General features: G+C 36.6%; 1 protein-coding gene and 1 long non-coding RNA gene across 2 annotated transcripts in view; both read right to left on the bottom strand.

Moving 5' to 3' along the window:
* PRKN (parkin RBR E3 ubiquitin protein ligase) overlaps positions 1–20065 on the bottom strand; it is a 504333-nt gene that overhangs the window by 62624 nt on the left and 421644 nt on the right. The gene's annotated exons all lie outside the window — the stretch shown is intronic.
* Positions 15088–16482, bottom strand: LOC116653169. Its single transcript, XR_004306595.1, has 2 exons — positions 16377–16482; positions 15088–15524 (listed from the first exon to the last, which is right to left on the bottom strand). It is a non-coding gene; the product is annotated as an uncharacterized LOC116653169 (long non-coding RNA).

Raw genomic sequence — 20065 nt, 5'->3', positions numbered from 1 at the left:
ATTTAACAACTTCATTTCCAATCTGAAGGTTGTAATTATTTAATGCAAATAAGGATTCTCTTCCTCCTATTCCTTTACACTCTTAGCATGCTGTCATTTTGCAAAAGTTTTGAATTGGCCAAGTACTGAACTAAATGAAAGAAAATGTACATTTGTACACCAGTAAGGTATTTTAAACATTTACTTTTCAAAATTTTTCTGATATGAAAAAATAAAATAGATGAAGACTTGGAAAACTATGTTTGCCTGGAGCATCCTGAAATATGAAAGGAAAATATGTTAATTGGTATCTTCTGATTCGTGCTTAAATCTGAGTTTTCAAATAGCCCTTCATCTACATGAGCTAAGGGATCTAAATTATGGCAGTATGATTCAGCTTGTCTTTTGTCCATTCATTGCTGCCCAGTACACCTGGACAGCTATGAAAGGGTATCTGGTAGTACAGGAACCAGCTCATATTTTGTAACTGAGCACATTCACAGACGTAAGTTTCCCTTATAACGTGGTGATCACAGATAAAACAGGCACTGACACCATAGCCTAAAGAGATCATCATCACCTAACTACCTAAACTGTATCCAGTTCCTATTCTCTAAGCTTCTGAACTTAGAGCTAACTTCTAGGCCTATGTCCATTGATTTAGGCTAGATTTAAAGAATAGAGCCTTTAGCTTAATTCCTACCAGTCACAATCAATTCATTGTTGATTTTCTGTTTAGCAGTTTTTATATGAGAAACTGGTATTTCTAGTGTTCTGCTAAAATGAGAAGGCTGTAATGGAACACACATTGTTCAGGTCTTGTGTGAAATGGCTTGCAGATTGTACTCTGTGAGGTGTCCAGCAATGGGCTTCAGAAGAGAGAAGAAACTTCCCATAATTCACTTTCCTTCAGCTGTGGCCAGTTGATGTTCTACCTGGTATGGTTTATGTTTGGGCAATACTGTCTTTCTAGAAAATTTTGAAAGTAACCACAGAGAGAACTTCCCTGATGCTAACAGTTTTCTTCAAAGAAAATGTTCAATCCTTTCGGTACAGGGGCAGATGAATTATTTGAAAGGGCTTGTGAACGTCTCTTCTTATGTATCTGTTCACTCATCACTTTCTTTTGTCTCTCACTGTATGTTAAGACATCAGGGTGTTGCCTGGACTATAGTTCTGCTGAAGTCCATGCAGCTCTGCTGATTTTGACCTCAGAATCAAGCACTTAACTCCTTGAATTCGAGACAAAAAGGTGGAACTTCAGGTTGCACAGCAAAGACAGCTCTCAAGGGATGTATTTAGCAACTTGTATTTCTCAAGGTTGAGTGCTAATCTTATGGGCATGACTGCTGCTGCTATGTTGACCTCCCTCCCTGTTTACCAGAGATGACTGAAACACCTTTGGACTTTCAAGGCTTGCAAAAATCTTTGCTCAAACCCCTAAACTACTTTAAAAGTTTCACATTCTTCCAAGTTTCTTTTAACAGATAGCAATGGGGAAGTCTTAAGCAGGAATACCTTGTCTTTTATTCTAGAATAAGTATAGGAATGATTTACTTCCTTAGCAATCTAAAAATGTGAAGACAGTAGGGACTGTAATTGCTTATCCTTAACCGCCCAAGTACCAGCTCTGCACTTGCATTGTTTGCAACTACAGAGTGTGATACTTAGAAGGATAATCAGCAATGACTAGATTATCAATCACATACCATCTCAGCTATAGGTAGGTATATGATATAGGGACAGGCAGCTGTTTGGAAACATTTTTTGGCTCGAAATCCTAGTATTTGCAGCATTACTTGATTCTCCTAGATGAATGATCCCTTGGCTGACTCTGAACCTAGGTGGAGCTGTGCCATCTGAACACATGTGCCATCTAAATTACTTGGCCAGTGCCATTAGAGGTTCAGTGCCAAGTGACTGCAGGTTTAGACAGGCAGCATACATAATATTGCAAATGCTGGCTCCTCTGTAGAAAATCCTGTCCTCTCTGACAATGCTAAAAAATTGACTTTACTTGCAGTCCAACACTAAATGCACCTGCTGGTGCTTACAGAAACCCTCTTCCCCATAGGCAGATCCTCAAAGCAATAAATGACCAGTCAAATGGCAAGACGGGTCCTCATACACCAAAGAAAAAACAAAACAAAACAAAACAGCTTCTATTGAGATATTACAAAAATAAGTAGTATGATATAACTAGTACGATATCAACAGCATTTAGCTAGACACACCTTTCATGCTGTTTACCTGTGCTTATATCCATATATCCTGGTAAAATCTGGACAGCCCAGATTGTGCTTCATTGGTAGAAGTGTCCAGAAGAGATGCAACATTGTCAACGATTCAGAAAATGTCTGACTGCACAGAGTGCTGAGAGGAAGAAATTTTGGCCAAATTGCTTATGCAGGCACATTTCTGAGATTTTTATTTTTTTTTTCCCTTTACAAAATGATTAACTTATAAAGTCACTCACTGGAAGGCAACCAAATACCAATTCCTAGCATTCAGTGAGGACTCAGCAAAGTTAATTACTGTGGTTCCTATCACTTAGCCACCTATTTTATATCTGGCAGGTCTGTATGCAGATGCAGATTCGCAGGAAGTTATTTACATCAAAGTGTGTGTGTGTGATATAGGAACAGGTTAAATGTTATAACTATTGCTGTCAAAGGAGTACCTAATCTTACAATACAGAAAAGATCTGTGCTGCTAGGAATCATTTAACTCCCCATCAAAGACACAGAGACATCCACCTTTGGATGATCTGCAAACTCAGTCATCTAAGTTGTAGATAAAATGGTGCCTTTGAGTTGAGTTCTTCTTGGATATGGAAGAGAAGTTCCACAATCATCAATCAACTAGCTGAACTTTGAAGGGGCTTCCTCAGGAAGAGAAGTCTGCATCAATGAGAAATGATGTAAAGAAAGCCTCCTTAAATAGAGAATTTTTTCTTTTTCCTAGGAAGCTCATTGGAGAACAGGATAACAGAAAAGTTCTGTGACTTTAAACCAATGCTCGTATTTAAAAAATGAAATAACTAAAGAAAAATCCTTCCTTTTCAGTATTGAAGGAAACAGCTGATGACTTACTGACCCATGCCACTGGTATCACATAGTAATTCATTTTAAGAGTGCTGGAGACAAAATAGAATTATTGTGACTTCAGTACACTTCCTTCCTCCTGGCTCTTATTGGGATGCACCCTAATTGCAACAAAATGAACTTACTTTCTAGTTATGTATTTCAATTTTTCACACAGAAAACCAACCAAAAACCCCACCCATATCAGTTTACATGTTATTGACTGAAAAACTACTAGGTGAGCTAAGGCGAACTTCAGTTTAATGTGAAGCTGAGGAAAAGCCAAAAGCACTTAATTTCCCAGTGCAATTAATTTTCAGATAGAAGTATTATTTTTCTATTTAAAGACAGCACGTACAACTTTTAACTACAGGGAAAAAACAAACAAACAAACATATCTTGCTTTGTTTGGGAGGATTTTAAGTCATACTTGCTGATTTAGAAAGCATTACTTACATACAGAAACATAATGGTAATTAAAGGACTGATCATCTATTATCTATTATCCAGCTTTAAATTCTGTTTATTGGCAGAATTTAAATATTACTGCAATTACAGATGATGTTTTCAATGCAAAGCAATACAGGTTCAAGTATTTCTCTTCCACTCTCCCAGGTTTTTATATACTGCTCATCACCACAGTTTCTGAGTACCTTTCAGAAGTTCAAGGAACAATGCAGCTAATGTTTTGTACATATTTATTTTCATAGAGAATCCCCAGAGGGAGGAGAGTATATGGTCTTGTTCCAGTAGAGATTTTTGTTTTGCTATTTATGTTAACAGAGATCCATATATGTGAATGGGAAAACAAGGTCAGAGACTGTGTGGAGGAATGATAAGCAGAGCGGTAGCTGCTTATTTCTGCTAAAATGAGCAGCAGCACAACATGATTTTTAGAACTGAATAATGAAAAAATACCTTAGCTGTACACACACACACACACATATATTATGCATGTATGAAAAATCTGCTCTTTGAAACGGGCATGGTACAATCAGTTCCCAAGATGAGAACACTTCACATCTTTAGCTCATCACCTCAATACTATATATTTTCATTATCATTTTTGGGAAGGAAAATTTATAAGCGAGTAGAGAAGCCATTCTGATTCTGTCTGGGTTCTGTCTGTTTTGATTTGAACTAAATAATAATCACCATAATGAAAAATTATTCACCTAGAAAGAAATAATGCAACACGGAGTGCTAGGCTCTGCAGCACCAAATCCAGTTATGAACATGAGACATACAGCTCAGAAGGATTTTTGCTGTTACACACTTTAAAAAATCTCCTGATGTTTTGGTTTAATTCTCTTGGAGTTACCCAGTCAATCCCACTCACTGGAATGGAATGATTCATGGATCATAACAGAGTACCCGAAAGAAATATCATACCCTTCATCTCTACATGACATCTCTACTTCCTTTTTTCCAAAGCTGAGCCTGTAATTTAAGCGCTCGAAATCAGAAATGGGAGTATGGAACCCCTGAAGCTGTGGACAAGTTCCTTAATTTTGCAATTCCAGTCTTTCCATCTGTAAAAACTGGGGGTAATACTTTCCTGTACTGCAACAAATAGACATTAATGAGACTGTTTGCTGCCTCCTGCTGTGGGACAGGTGTCTGCTTCTTGAGCCAAGAAAAGAAATGAGGTTTCTTACCAAGGCTTGTGCTTATAAAGCCTACCACAAATGCCCTTCTGTAATTGAAACATGCATAATATTAAGAATGTAGGTTGAATACGAGTCCTGCTTCTGTGGTATAAGAACAGTACATTAATTTCCATTTAATTTCTTGCTATTTCTGTCAAGTTCTTCCACTGAAATCTATTTTTTTTTTTTTTTTTTTTTTTAAATTTGGAGAGGAACGTATCTCATGTTTGTCTCTTAAGCATAATATGTATTCATGCTGAGTCACTGCTGGATGGCACCACTGAGAAATGCTTTCACTGGTCTTAACTCAAATCTGATGTTCCCTGAGATGCTCAACTTGTATATTTGATCTCACACATTATCTCCTACACCTATGGAAAAAAAAACACCTCCTATATTATGCCTTGATTGGCACACTGGGTTGGCTTTTGCCTCTTTTGCATTTTAGGTTCACCACGCTGTAGCTGTCTGATATATGTATCCCTGAGACAGATTTCTACTTAGGCACCATAAACAAAGTGAAACCTAAGATGCAAAAAGCATCACGCAGGTGAAAAGACTGATCCATTTAAGAAACCCATTAGCTCAGTAGTTACTGCCAAGAAGCTGGGTATTTGTACTGGCTCTTCTTCGTAGCCCTCTTTATTTTCCTTCCAGAGTGGTAATCGCAGCTTGTTTCCTCTGGCATGGAAAATAATTTCCTGCATATTTTTTTCTGACAACATCACAGGAGCAGAAGGCTTGTTTTTCCCTTCCAGAGCCAGGAGAAACTGTATGGTAAATGCAGTAACCTTCTACTAATAAAGAGGTAGAGCACTGCACAACAACACTGAGTTGAATTCTACAGCAAAGCTGACTGATATCTACTGTGTGCCAGCACTGAAACCTGGAAAACACTGGAAAATCCCTGCTGCCATGAAACATATTCAATGATTTTTGTATTAAACAACAAAGTGAACTTCACATGCTAGAGTGTTGTTTTCCACATCATTTAGTTCAGCATTTATATTCAACCCTGCTTTTTCTTTTCTGTATTTATGTTGCCAACACATTTCCAGTAAGAATGGGAGACCTTGCCAAAGTCTAAGATTTAAGTCTAATTTGTTCATAGAAGGTGAGGGACAAAGCCAAAGTTTCTACTATCGGGAAGTAATTATTTTTCAGTTCCTGAAATATTTAACAAATAACTCCTTCTTACTAGCAGATGTCTGAAGGCTGCCTAAATCACCCTCTCTATCAATTACCCCACAGAACTTGAAGAAGTTGAAACTCTGTATCTCCATAATTCATAAACTTTTGCCGTCTTCTTAGTGTAGCAAAGCTGAAGATCATGGAATCACGGAATTACAGAATTGTAGTGGCAGGAAGGGACCTCTAGAGATCACTGAGTCCAACCCCCTGCAAAGCAGGCTCCCTGCATGAGGCTGCACAGGTAGGCATCCAGGTGGGTCTTGAATAACTCCAGAGAAGGAGAATCCAGAGCCTCCTTGGGCAGCCTGTTCCAGTGCTCCACAACGAAGACCCTTTGCATATTGGTGCAGAGCTTCCTAACCTCCAGTTTATGGCCTGTCCCCACAGACCGCTGAGAAGAGGTTGGCCATGTCTCTTTGACTCCGACACTTAAGATACTTATAAACATTAATCAGATCCCCTCTGAGTCTTCTTTTCTCAAGGCTGAACAGACCCAGTTTGCTTAGCCTTTCCTCATAGAGGAGATTGTCCAGGCCCTAAGGAGGACAGATGACAGGATAGAAGCTATTTTGAAACCTCAATGGTTTTAAAAAATCCTGGACTCAAATTTTTAAAAGCAATGAAAAAAATAAAAGCTTTCTGCTTAGGTGCAAATGACTCAGTGAAGTGGGAGAGGAAATAACAGCAGGCAATCATTCTACCGGTAGAAGCTGCTGCCTTTCTTCAGGAACTCTTGTGAACTGTATAATTCAATAACTTCCACTACATCAGTGAATCATTATTCCACTATTTATTAAAATCCTATCAAGGGTCTCCTTTCATTTTAAGTCTATCTGCCAGGCTTCATTCCTAGTCCCTTTAGACTACTTTTATGATAATAATGATGAGAAGTCTACATTAAGTTGGATATAAAGAAAATGGAGAAATCCTTGAAATCAAGCAGGGTTCATCTTTGTTAAACTGCAATAACCTACTGTACACTTCAGCTGAATACTATTTGCAACATCCTCCCTGGAGTACTGCCGTACTGCTGGATACTAGTATGTGAGCAAATTTAACAGAAAATAATGTAATATTTCTTTCAAGCTCTAACTTCTACTGAAACAAGGCAACGTCTTCAGTTGTTTGCAAGGGTGAGCACATACTCTTGAGTTTCCCAGCTTGCTAATATCTAATTGATGATAAAACCAAGATTTCTATGAAACCGCTTATTTAAGTATTATGACTTCTCTGACATGGTACAAATAGCGCACTTTCTTGTTTGATTTTTTAATTTAGCGTTTTAAAAAGAAATACCAAACAAATAACCCATGTTATATTCCTAATCAAGTATTGAGCTACAGGATATGATGCTGAAACTGCTAATATCATTGACAGACCAAGGAAGGCAGATTATCATTAACTTGAAGCTGCCCTGACAAAGATTTTCTATATGCCATTGAACAGATCAGTTAAGAACAAATTTTTAAAGATATCTGAGCACCAAAGTATGCAGCAAGTTATGTCTCTCAAAACATCCTGCACAACATTTATGCACCTGTACGACAGGGATAACAGCATTCAAATACTTCACAAAGATGTCCTAAAACATAAATTCATGATAATATGGAGCTCTGATCCCTGGACAGTATGGTCCCTTTAATGATGAATTATTAACTGCTCTTAATTTACACCGAGAAAAGCTGCAGAAAGAAATGACTCCCCTGGTGTAAAACTATTAATGCTATAGCAAGAATCAGTCTTGATGGAAAATCTATGAAACGTACCTTCTTACTGTCCTACCCCTGTCCACAAAACTTCTGTACATCTGACTACCTTTTCTGACTTTTCCCATCCTTTCAGCAACAGGGAAAGATGCACTAAGAAATACACATACAGATGTAGACACACACATAAAAAAAGAAAAGAGAGAAAGATAGGGAGGAAGAGAGGAAAGAAAGTAGGAGTGGAGGAAGATAGGGAGGAAGGAGAACAAAAGATAAGAAATATCTAGTACCTGGAGAACGTCAAAAACTATAATGACCTTCCCATGACTACATGGCAAGTAAAATTAAATGTGTTAAAATAAAAAGGAGGCTTGTTTTCTTTTCTTTCCTGGTTTGCAAACTCATCATAAGTAAAGTTAATGAGATGTCAACAATTCTTCTCAAGTCTGCAAGTTAACTGCTGCTCTTTTAATTGTTTTCCGAGGATACATCTTTACACATCAGGGAAACTATAAAACCTAGACTATAAAGTACAGTGGGAAGAAGCAGTAGCAAAGCTGGAAGGATGCAGATGTTCCACCTCCTTCTTTGAGAGTGCAACCTGTCCTAGGGCCAGCACTGTGCTCTGCTGCTCTGGGGACAGGTGCAGCAGGGCCATGGATATGCTTGCCACCACTTTTCCAGATGATCTTGCTACCTGTATCACGTCTTTGATGTTTAGCCTTGTGCATGTGACTGCGATTAATAATAATCACTAAATAATGAGAATATTAACAAAATAGATAAAATATGAATATGTGCAAAGACAGGAGCTTTTTCTTCATTAGTATGGCTTTCAACACTTGTTTTGAAAACAGAAAGTTCAAGCCCTACCCTTTTGAACAAAGAAATAAACACTTTAAAATGAAACTGAATAGACTGAGGAGCAAAAACAAATCTTTGAAGAAATCCTGAAAAATTACTGAACTCTCTGTATTTATAAATCATCTGGTAAAATAAGACTAACAAGGAATCTTTTTGGTTCTTCAAAGACCCAGTAAAATAAACTACTGCCTGTTGCCCCTGAACCACTACACGATAAACAATGATCAAATGCATTTTTCTGTAGACTGATGTACATGCACAGTAGAAAATAGCAGAATATATTAAACGTCTGGGGCACAAGGGTAGGTTCTTAAGGAAATTCAAACACAGAAACAGAGCAGAACTCTGAGTAAATGTGTGGCTGTTAAATGTAAACAGAATGGGATGATTTGAATGTCAGATCTGAAGGAAATATGTTTACTTGACAGACCCAAGAAACTTCTCAAATACAGTCCCTCCTTTTGAAATTGTTAACTGTATATGACTGCAACAATCTACTGCTTTAACTAGAGCAACTAACTTTTTGGGTTAAAAAAGTGTACTTTGCACTCATGGATCTTTAGCTTTCACTCATTCAACAAGTCCCACCACTGCCATTACACTCTACCTGCTTTACAGTGTGCACAATGTAAGACCAGCTGAGGTAGCTGGGCTTGTTCAGCCTGGAGAAGAGAAGGCTGTGGGATGAACTAATTGCAGCCTTTCAGTATCTAAAGGGAGCCTACAAACAGGAGGGGAGTTAACTCTTTACAAGGCCAGATAATGGCAGGACAACATGAAATGGTTTTAAGTTGAGGGAGGGAAGATTTAGACTGAATATCACGGGGAAGTTCTTTACTATGAGAGCGGTGAGGTGCTGGAACAGGCTGCCCAGAGACGCTGTGGATGCCCCATCCCTGGAGGTGTTTAAGGCCAGGTTGGATGAATTTGACTCTTATGAAACTGAACCAGAAAATGAGTTCCAATAATTCATTTTATACCCTATGGTGCTACCACAGAGAAGAGCTAGCTTGAGGCAAAGTTCCTAAAAAGTTAGAACCATGTCTCTGTAACAAACTATTTCACATTTCAGGCGCATTCTTGCAACTATGTTTGCCAATGGAGACAAAAGCCTTAACATACCAGCAGACCTGCATACTATAAAAAAATAAGTAGGGCACAATTCCCTGTGTCTTTTGAAGAGATACAGAGCTCTAATTGTTATGTATTATGGCCTGCAGATTGAACTTACATTTTTGTATATACAAAAATTTGATTATGTAATCTGCAAATTCAAATTAAGATGTTTATAGCTCCCTCTCAATTCTCAGTGCCCTTGTCTGTTGTCAATGGGCAATAAATGACATTAATCTTCTTTTGCACATGATAGTAACTGGTGAGTGATCTCCCTGCACTTATCCCAGCCCTTGAAATTTTTAAATTGTATTTTCTATCTGTTCTGTCAAGGAGAAGAAGGAGTGAGAAGATGGCATGATGGTTCTTAGGTGCTCTCTGGTATTGAACCACCACAATAATGTAAAGACAAGTTGCTGAGTTCAGTATCATTGATGAAATAATCCACAAACATGAATAGCTACAAGTAATAATGTAATCAGAAAAACACTTTCATTTGTAAGTGGGTATCAATAATCCAGAATAAAAGCAAAGACAATTTCTGTTTGCAGCATAAATGTGCAAAAATAACATAGACAGTAAACAGAAACTTTGAGAAAAGATAATGGCTCTTCTTTTTGTCCTCTATTTTGCAATAATATATATAATATAGATAATATTTTAAATTACAGAAATCTGTAGCCTGGAGGTGTAAGATGTAAACATTTCAAGGAACCAGCCTATCACAGCTAGGTCAGTGGTTCAGTTATAGCCTATTACCACCCGACTGTTGCTCAGTAGGTTGTATGCAATGAACTGCTACACTGATTTAGCTTCCAGAGAACATTGCAACTATTGTCCTTAGCATGCTGCTGGGAGATCAAAGGTTAGAAAGAAAAAAAACGGGAAGAACTTTGTGGCTAAGCTAGACTTTTGGGGCAGCTTATTTTGTGCATGACTTGTGCTTTCCATAGCTGCCATTTGACAGTATTCATAATAGCTTATTAGGCAGAAAGAAAATTTAAGACAAAATAAATTAGTGCCTTTAAACAAGATATTTAAAAGGGAACTACAATCCACTTCCAACATTTTTTTTTTAAAGAAACATAAGTTCAAATGATGAAACAGTATATTTCTACTGTGAAAAACAGTTTAAAATGTTATGACGAAACAAAGTAAATTTGATTCAAACTCTACTCTGTACTGACTCTGTTATTTACTTTAAAAATTCTTGTAAGTTCATGAAATATATAAGCTGCCAATAACCTCTTTTGTTCACCAACATCTTCACCATCATGAAAAAAGCATTCTCATTTCTAATTAAAATCTTAGCGATGAGGAACTCAGATTAACTCGAAGCTTGTATTTTTCTCCTCATTATTTCCTCCACTGAAATCACAGAATCTATCAGTAGATCACTTCATAATAAAGTCTGAATATCGCTTTCCATTATGTAGAAGACTAAGGTAAATATCATAGATGTCAAGAATATATATTTATCTTAGGAGTAAAAGGCAGTTTCATTATATTTATTAATTGAAATGGATATGCTCTATATTTCTCTTTAGAACAAGATTTAATTTAGTATTTCTCTCTAGTGGTAGGATAGTGAAAAAGAATAGGTATTATCTACTTCCACTCTTTCTTCCAGTTAGAAAACTGTCTTATATAATGGGTACTTCAGGAATTGACTACTGTTCTCTTTCTATAGGATAATTACAATTTTACTCTTTAATGTATATTTTACATATTTCATTTAATATTTAATTGACTTGCTCTCCTCTGGATATTTAGAAGCCACTTGAAAGTTTCACTTATTGCTTTACCATGACTTTGTTATTTTTGATGCATCATTATGCATAAGAATACTGGATTTATATTTCCATTCTTTAGCTTACCTTTAATAGAAGAGCAGTTCTATTTTTTATTTTTAGCCATAAAAAGGAGTCCTTCTTTTTAGGGCTTAAAGGCCAAAGATCAGATTCTCTGTTTTGTACACAAAGACAAATTTGATGAAATACCATGTCTTTATTGCTCACCTAACTTTTCTTTCATATGCTAATGGTAATAACGTTATTAATCTCCACACACAGACACATAACTTTGAAATTCTACCTAAATATATCTCAATATTCTTTTCATAAAATGTACTTGTGGAGCAAGGTTTTCAATGGATTAATATATATTCATACTTCTGCATTTCTTTGTTCCTAGTTGGTTGAGGGCTGGCAGAACTTACTTTTAGCTCTGCTTCTGCTATTTAGTGTGTGCCACACCTCTACACAGTTTTCTGAAAAGAATATAAATATTCCTTCACCCGTAGTAACACACTAAGTGTAAGAAACTCACAAAATTACTGTAATTGTACTAACAAAGAGTACAGAAAAAAACCAACAAAAAAACCCATAAAAAAACCCATAAAAAACATTAAAAAAACATTAAAAAAAAAAAAAAAAAAAAAACCAAAAACCACCACCACCAAAAAAAAAAAAAAAAAAAAACCCCAAAAAAACAAACAGGGAAACATGGATATAAAACAATGTCTGACAAGGCATTTTTCATTGGGAGTGCCAGGAAATTAACAGTCATTTAATACAGATCCGCTTTTAAAACTTGTCTGTACTACTAATAAAAAAACCATCTAACTAACCTTTAATCTTGAAAAGTATGGTATCTAAAATGCCATTAATAATACTCCCTAGGCAACTTACTTTTGATTCTCTGTGTTCTAATATAAGGTTCATCAAAAAAGATGTCTGCTTTAGATCTGGACTTGGGCATAAGAGGGAACAAGATGCTCCTTTTTATTCTAAGTTAAGATTTAATCCAATTGGTTTTAAATTTTAATATTTTAATACATAATAAAAAAAACACTAAGTAAAACTCACTCCTGTCACCTTGATATTTCACTGTGGAATTCTGCGCTAGCTTTCAGCAATGGTTCTTTATGTATAATCAAAGACACTTACACATTTTGTCTATTATGCTACATGTTTCAGGTTTGTAGACTGGATGAATAAGTCCTATGACTCTGATCCTCTGCTTGTACTATTTAAAGTGACTCTTTGAGACAGTCATTCAACTGAATCATTCCCTGTGGATATTTACTGATGTCATCTACTTTTAGTGGAAAAAAAAACCCAACAAAACAAACAAACAAACAAAAAACAACAACAAACCAAGAAAAACTATTGATTAATGCTGTCAGAGTTTTAGGAGACAACATGGCTAACAGTAATAATGGCTACTACAAGAGATCAGCGCTATAAATTCCATTTTGCCTGGTGCATCATAAATAAAATAGTTCACTTAGTTCACTACAATAAATTACATTTGAGGAAATGTTTTGCCTTCTCTTTCCAATGGAAATAACCCAGGTTGAGTTAGTAATGCACACAGATTCATCAGTTCAAGGCATTTACTCCCTGGATGAATAGCATTGTATAGCAGTGGGAGGAGCAGTCACAGGGAGCAGTCAGGGTTGGGTCCTCCAAGGCACCATCCTCAGATGTGAAATGTAAAGGTACTTATTTCCTTCTGAAAGCTTGGAGTGCTACAAAACTGCCATTTTAGCAAACTGTTTCAAATTGTATCTACACTGCAAGAAACTCCAGTATTAGGTTGCATTTTAAAAGAGCAGGACACTATGCATGCTATGCATATGCAAGCATGAAAATCATGACGCAAACAAAATGAGATGACTAAAAGTAATTAATCCTCCATGTTCAAAGAGTACCGACTACATGACAAATAAAAAGGCTCAAATAAATTCAGACAGCTTTTTAAGGGTAAATCTACAACAGACAATAGAATAAGGCCTACAGTGTGTTTGTAACCAGTAGAAAGTATTCTACTTGGATTTTACTTTTAAATTTGAAAAGGGGTGGTGCTTTACAATCTGAATAATTTCTCTGAGTTTATTCTGGGTTGACAAACGTGTGATTAATTGGGAATCTCGAAAGAATAAAGTTTTTCTAAAGGCTTTAGCATCAGGAGCTGGCTGATTAGTTTGGGCTATATATATTTCTTTAAAAAGCTTGAAAACACGATTTCAATGGAAGCTAATGCTTCAAAGATCAGGGTGTTAATAATGGTACCTGATGACTCATTAATCAAAAGCCATCATCAAAGTAGATAATATTCTTTTAGACTATACATCAGCATAATGCTAACTTCCTAATTAAAAGTAAATTAACTACTGAACACTGTCCTAAGTCAGATCCAGAATAACAAAGTTTTTTGGTTTTTTTTGTTTTTTGTTTTTTTTTTTCCCCCAAAAAAAGGAGTTCTTTCAGTTATCTTTAGGAGCTCCTCAGACAATTACCACTAAATTTCCCCTGGACTTCTGGCTCTTTTAGTTGATTGAGGTTAATTACTTGCATGACCTTCTGCAAGCCAAAACACTTTCTTAAAGGGCATTCAATAAACCTGTTCTTTTCTTGACTGCAGAAAATGAGAATCTGGTTAATTTTTTAAAACAAAACAATTAAACAAATATCTTAGAAATCTTTGTGAAAGGATTTCTTCTATGTATAAAATTGAAGCATCATGAAGTACAGTTTCTCATCTGTGAAGTCTCCTTTCATTTATTCTTTTAGGAGCAGAGAATATTTCTTTTACAGTAAAAACAGAATTGGGTTGAAGGTCTTCAGAAAGTCCAGGTTGGGTATCTGTGGCTCCCCTGCTCTATGGACACCATTGTCACTGCTATTATGTGCCCATGCTGATAATTGGCTTTCCCTGTATCTTAAAGAGAATGACAGTTGAAGAACCATATATTCAGGCAAATCCAAGCAAGTTTACAGTGACTGAGTGATGTAATTATCTTGATATATGTTTTACTATTCATGATACAATATGACCCAGCTGAAAGTAAAGATGCCTTTCTAAAGACAAAGTACAAAAAACACACAGTGGGCATTTAACATGTAAAAAATGACCTTTATAAATTATAGAAGATTCATGACCTACAGCACTGTCCAGAATATCTGTGACACTGCATGTTGTTTGTACACTTAAGAAGCTTTTCCCTTACGATGCAAGACTTACAAAGGGTTTCTTATAACCAGTTGTTCTTTGCATACCCGTAGCAGGTTGCCAGCCTGAAAGACTAATGCTTTATTATGACACAAAGACAGGTCATCTAACAAACAAAAAATAGTCTGAGGACACTCCCTCAAAGCTACTGATTGCCTCAGATTGCACAAGGGTCAAATACCTACTCCTAGCCATTAGCATTTGGAGCTTAATTGATCTTACCTTAGAAACCACAGGCAACTCACAAGGAATAGAATAACATTAGCATTCTATTTTACCATGGTTTAAAGTATTCTGGCTGTGTCATTCCTTACAGTTGGATTTGTTTCTGAATGATGCTACATTAAAGCTAACACGTATTTTTATCCCTCCAATGAAAGAGAGAACCAGTATGGAGATTTTTCTGCATTCTCTAATTATGAATATTATATTCCTCATGTTATCTCTTTTCTAATCGGAGACTTTTCATATTGCTGCAAATTTTTCTTTTTTTCTCTACCAAACCAACAGCTGTGACATTGCAAAGCTCTACATGTAGCAGCTTTTGTCACATGCACAAATATGCTGCAAACACAGTGACGTAGTGTTAAGCTTGCATGCTGAAAACAGCAAAATCCCCAAAATTCCCAAGTAAAGGATCCAAAAGCATTGTTAGTTCATTCCGATTGTCAGGTCTGTATATTTTGTACTGTATACTGCAGATTCAATTATGAACACCAAATTAAATTTTGAGAGAAAGATGGTTACAGATGATGATGCTTTCTATAGATAGCATCAGTTATTATCTTTCGGGACAGATAGCATCTATCTTTATAGATAGATAAAGACAGCTACTTTTCCTCTCTTTCAGTCCTTGCTTCTCCACTCCAATTATTCATCCAGCAGCTTCTGTGAATCATTTGTTGGTCTTTTCATCTAATTTCCTATATTGGAATAAAGAAAACACTTGTAAATCATTGTTCTGAAACTTCAGAAGATAAACAGGGTTGATTTTGCTTGGACCACAATAATCTGTTAGTGACCATTATATAAGCAAGAAACAGCCAAAATGTAAAAGCATGTCAGAGGTTGTCCTTGGGAAATTTCCCAGTTGTTTTACTGCAAAATACAACAAAGGAGGGAAAAGTTGAGGATCTGGCTCTTAGCTATTAAAAAATACGAGTCCTGAGGGAATCTGCTGATGTAGTCACCAAGCCACTCTCAATGATATTTGTAAAGTCATGGCACTCAAGTGAGATCACTGCTGAGTGGAAAAAAAGCCAGTGTGACACTCATATTTAAGAAGGGCAGAAAGGACATTCCAACTACCGATGTGCACCTCTGTGCTCTGGAAGACTGCGTAACAAATCTTCCTTGAAACTATGCTAAGGCAAATGAAAGAGAGGAAGGTGATACTAAAACCAGCATGACCATGCCAATAAAGTGGTCTTCTATGATACCATAACTGCATCCATGGATAAGAGATAAGATGTCATCTACCTCGACTTCTGAGAGGCCTTTAATTTGACCCCCACAACATCCTTCTCTCTAATTGGAAAGATATGGATTTGAGGCTTGGATCATTCATTGGACGAGAAACTGGTTGTGAGATCATCCAGAGAGTGCTGGTCAATGGCTTAAAGTGCAGATGAAGACTGGTGACAAATTCTGTCCCTCAGGGATCAGTACTGGGAACAGTGCTCTTTAATATCTTCATCAATTACATTGATAGTGGAACCACGTGCATGGTTAGATAAGATTGTAGATGACACCAAGCCGGGGTGCAGTCTACACACCTAAAGGATGGGATGTCATCCAGAGAGACCTAGACAGGCTAGAGCAGTGGGCCCAGGAGAACCTCATGAGGTCTTGAGCCTAGGATGCAGCAACCTCCACTATCAGTACAAGTTGGGGGAAAAAAGATTGAGTATAGAATCACTGAAAAGCTCTCCTTCTTCCTCCCTTTACTCTCTCTCTTCTCTGCTCATCAGTTCCTTTCACTATGTCACTGGCGAACTTTCAACTCAAAGGCAAGGATTATAATATTATATAATGTAGTAATTTATCACAACATACTATTATTCATCTAAATACAGTACACACACATACATACTACGCTACATATGCAGTATAAAAAAGTACATAGTAACATAGTAGTATACACTATTACATAGTATTCTACAATATTATATTGTAGAGGCAGCAGTTAAAATAAAGACAATCTCAACGAAGGAGGTATAGAGTTTTGCAGTGTTTTTATGACCTGGTTATGACTAGTGACAGTGGCCCAGTACTCTTCAAATATTCTCATGCTATGTTTTCAATCCATAAACTCAGCTCAGTTTCATTTACTTACAGTGCAAGTGAAGTTCCACCGGGGAGACATACATTCATACTCATGTAAATGTTGGCTGAATTAGACAGTAAACTCCTTAACAGTAATTCATCACTTCAACTCTTGTGCTTTTTATCAAGCTTTTTTTTGGACTGATGGTAGATTTTATTTTTCTTTAATGAAAGCCAACACTCTTATGCTCATTATGATATCTCTATTTAGATTTGAACACTCATTGAGCAACAGATTAGCCCAATGCAACCTAACGTGTCCTTCATCGTGTTGAATTATCACCATAGTGTGAATGAGCATACATTCAGTTACTACTTCTAAGTGAGATCAGTTAGAAGTGAAGAGAACATACATAAACCTGCAGCTTCAGATGGTTAAAAAAGCTTCTTGCGAGACACTAGGGAAATGTAACCCTGGGAAAAGTTGATGCAAGTAATGGCTCTGGTATAATTTTTCTAGCTGTGCTACTGTTTCTGGGTTTGATGCAGATGTCTCTTCAAATGCAGTTGAGTGAATCGGATAAGAAAAAGAATGAGCAAGAAGAGGGAGCACAAGCAGTTAACACTGTTTGGCACGGGCTGTGCAAAGAAAGAGTACATTCTTCAAATAGCAAGTAAAATTGCCGGTGACTGATTAGGCAATGCTCCACAATATGGGCGACTTAACAATTATTAGCACTATATCTTTTCTCTTTCTGAAAAAAGATAGGCTTCAGAAAAAAATACTTAACTATTTAGCTCTTACAATAGGTTTTGTTTCCTTGACTACCAGATATAAAATGTACTGTTCTGATGTATTAACTCAGCAACAGATTGAGAGACCTTTATTCCTCACTAGTAATACCTCAGGATATTATGAAATTTATTCCCTAATAATGCTGGTGTTTTTTTTGTTTTTTTTTTTTTCAAATGCATGAAGTTTAATGTGTTGCCTGCTAAGATAAGAACAACCTTATGCCTCTGTTGCTGTTTTTTTTTTTTTTGTTGTTGTTGTTCTCTAGATTGCCGAACACTTGCTTTACACTACACTGAGGTTAACCGTCTTAATGTTGTACATACAACATTAGATACGGTGATATTCTGTTACCTTCATCCTTTGGAATTATTAATAAGAAAAATGTCTTATTACTAAAACATTCGAGTACTGATCCACTTCTTCAACAATACCAATTTCTAAGGAAATAGTTATAACAATGGATTAAGAATGGGGACAATTTTTTTTTTAATCAATGAATCTTTAGTTTTTTTCAGGAGAGAGGGTTCAATTTTAGCAGCAAGCACTCAGATGGCATTTGTGGTGACTCGGCAGATCACCTTATGATAACTGCCAACATCTTGGAATCATAGAATTGTTCAAGTTGGAAAAGACCCTCAGGATCAAGTGCAACTGCAAACTAACCATACTACCCTAACTGTAACAACCCTCTGCTAAATCACGTCCCTGTCATTGTGTGCCTCAGACTATTTATGGAACTGTGCTTAGCTAATCTCCAGCAGCTCAGAAACACAGATAAGCTAGGATTTACTTCTAAGATTATTTTTATTAACTCATTTATTAATTGATTTTATTTAATTCAATACATTTATTAAATCATATGAACTTTTAACATTTCCTGCTTATTAATTGAGCATCATGGAAATTTGCTGCATTTTAGGGGGATTCAGTAAAAATTAATAATTTTCTAGATAAGGTTCCCTCTCCAGTCTCAAAATTAAATTAAAAGATGACTAGATTTCTTGGCCACTTAATTTTTTAATTAAGTGCCACTTAATTTTTCCTAAGGGGATGCAGTTTTAAATGGCATAAGGTAGAATGATACAAAGCTGGTAACAGATATTCAAAAGGTTATTTATAGGGAAAAATTCACCAACATGGATGCCTTCACTGAGAAATGCTAAAACAATCTCCACCAAAGAACAATCTCCAAGAGAGACACTGCCTTAGTGGTGGTCATCCCTTAAGTGAGGTCTAGAGGAGGTGGAGTCAAGCTCCACCCCTTCCAGGAGCACAGCTAAAGTACTCTCACCTGTGCTCCCACAGCTGACCCAACACTTGCCTCAGCTGATTAATCAGAGGTTCAGGCTGTGATTACCAATTTCCCATACAAATGGTCTTTTGCTACCATTCTTTACTCCCATAATATTCTGTATTCCTTCAAGTAGTTTTTCAATGAATTTAGAATTCCCCCCGCCCCCCTAAAAAAAAGGCTGATTCTATCGTTTCTTTGACCCAACAATCAGTTAAAAACAGGCAAGCTATGACACAGTGCTGTTTCCTTCACAAAAGTGGGTGTTTAACACTCATGACAAATTTCCCACAAATATATTAGAACAGACCCCATCCAAGCAGCCAATGTGAATCAAGCAGGCTATATTTCTCAACTGATTTTATCTAAAAATTTGAGGAATATCTTTTCCAAACAAAAAAGCAGGATCTGTAGTTCCCAGTGTGCAGAGGGCCTTCATTTAATACCAAGATAGCTCTTGTTTATAACTCTGTGCCAGACTGGCTGTGTTGATAATGTTCATAGTTTTCTTAAGATCCTATTATCTCTTCTCATGCTTATCCTTTCAACAGAGACACTTGCTGAGAATATTATAATTGAGGGAGAGAATAAGGTATTTTTCTGTTCATGCCACCTATTTGGACTTAACAAATTCATCATGGCCTCTCTCATTTGCTCCCCTTTTATGGGCCTCTCTCATTTGCTCCCCTTTTATGTTTCTTAGACAGCTCTGGGATATTTACTGGACAGGCACCACTGTCTGAAAGTTTTATTTGTTTTGCTGCCTGCCGGAACTACAGAAGAAATAATTCTGCTATTCAATTATACTGCATGACATAACTGAAGCCATAATCCTTTTCTACATATCAAATGGGAAGAAAATGTACAAGGTATGGTTTTGATTTACTAGAAAACATGATTTAACCCTGCCAATACCATTTGTGGATTTGGCTAGTCAGGTTTGGAGAATTTTCTTTCTACAGCTTAAACTCACAAAATCAAGAAAGCACTGGAGGGGTTAAGGAGAAAATAAGTGTTTCCCTCTTCTGCTTGAAGAGCCTTGAACCCTCATCTGTCGCAGAATGCCCTAAGCACTGTTGCCTGTTTAGAGAAGCCCCCTGAAAAACACTTTG

This window comes from Coturnix japonica, chromosome 3, assembly GCF_001577835.2.
Source record: "Coturnix japonica isolate 7356 chromosome 3, Coturnix japonica 2.1, whole genome shotgun sequence".
Taxonomy (NCBI): domain Eukaryota; kingdom Metazoa; phylum Chordata; class Aves; order Galliformes; family Phasianidae; genus Coturnix; species Coturnix japonica.
Note: the sequence above shows the minus strand (reverse complement) of the source record. Positions and strands in the feature narration are given on the sequence as shown.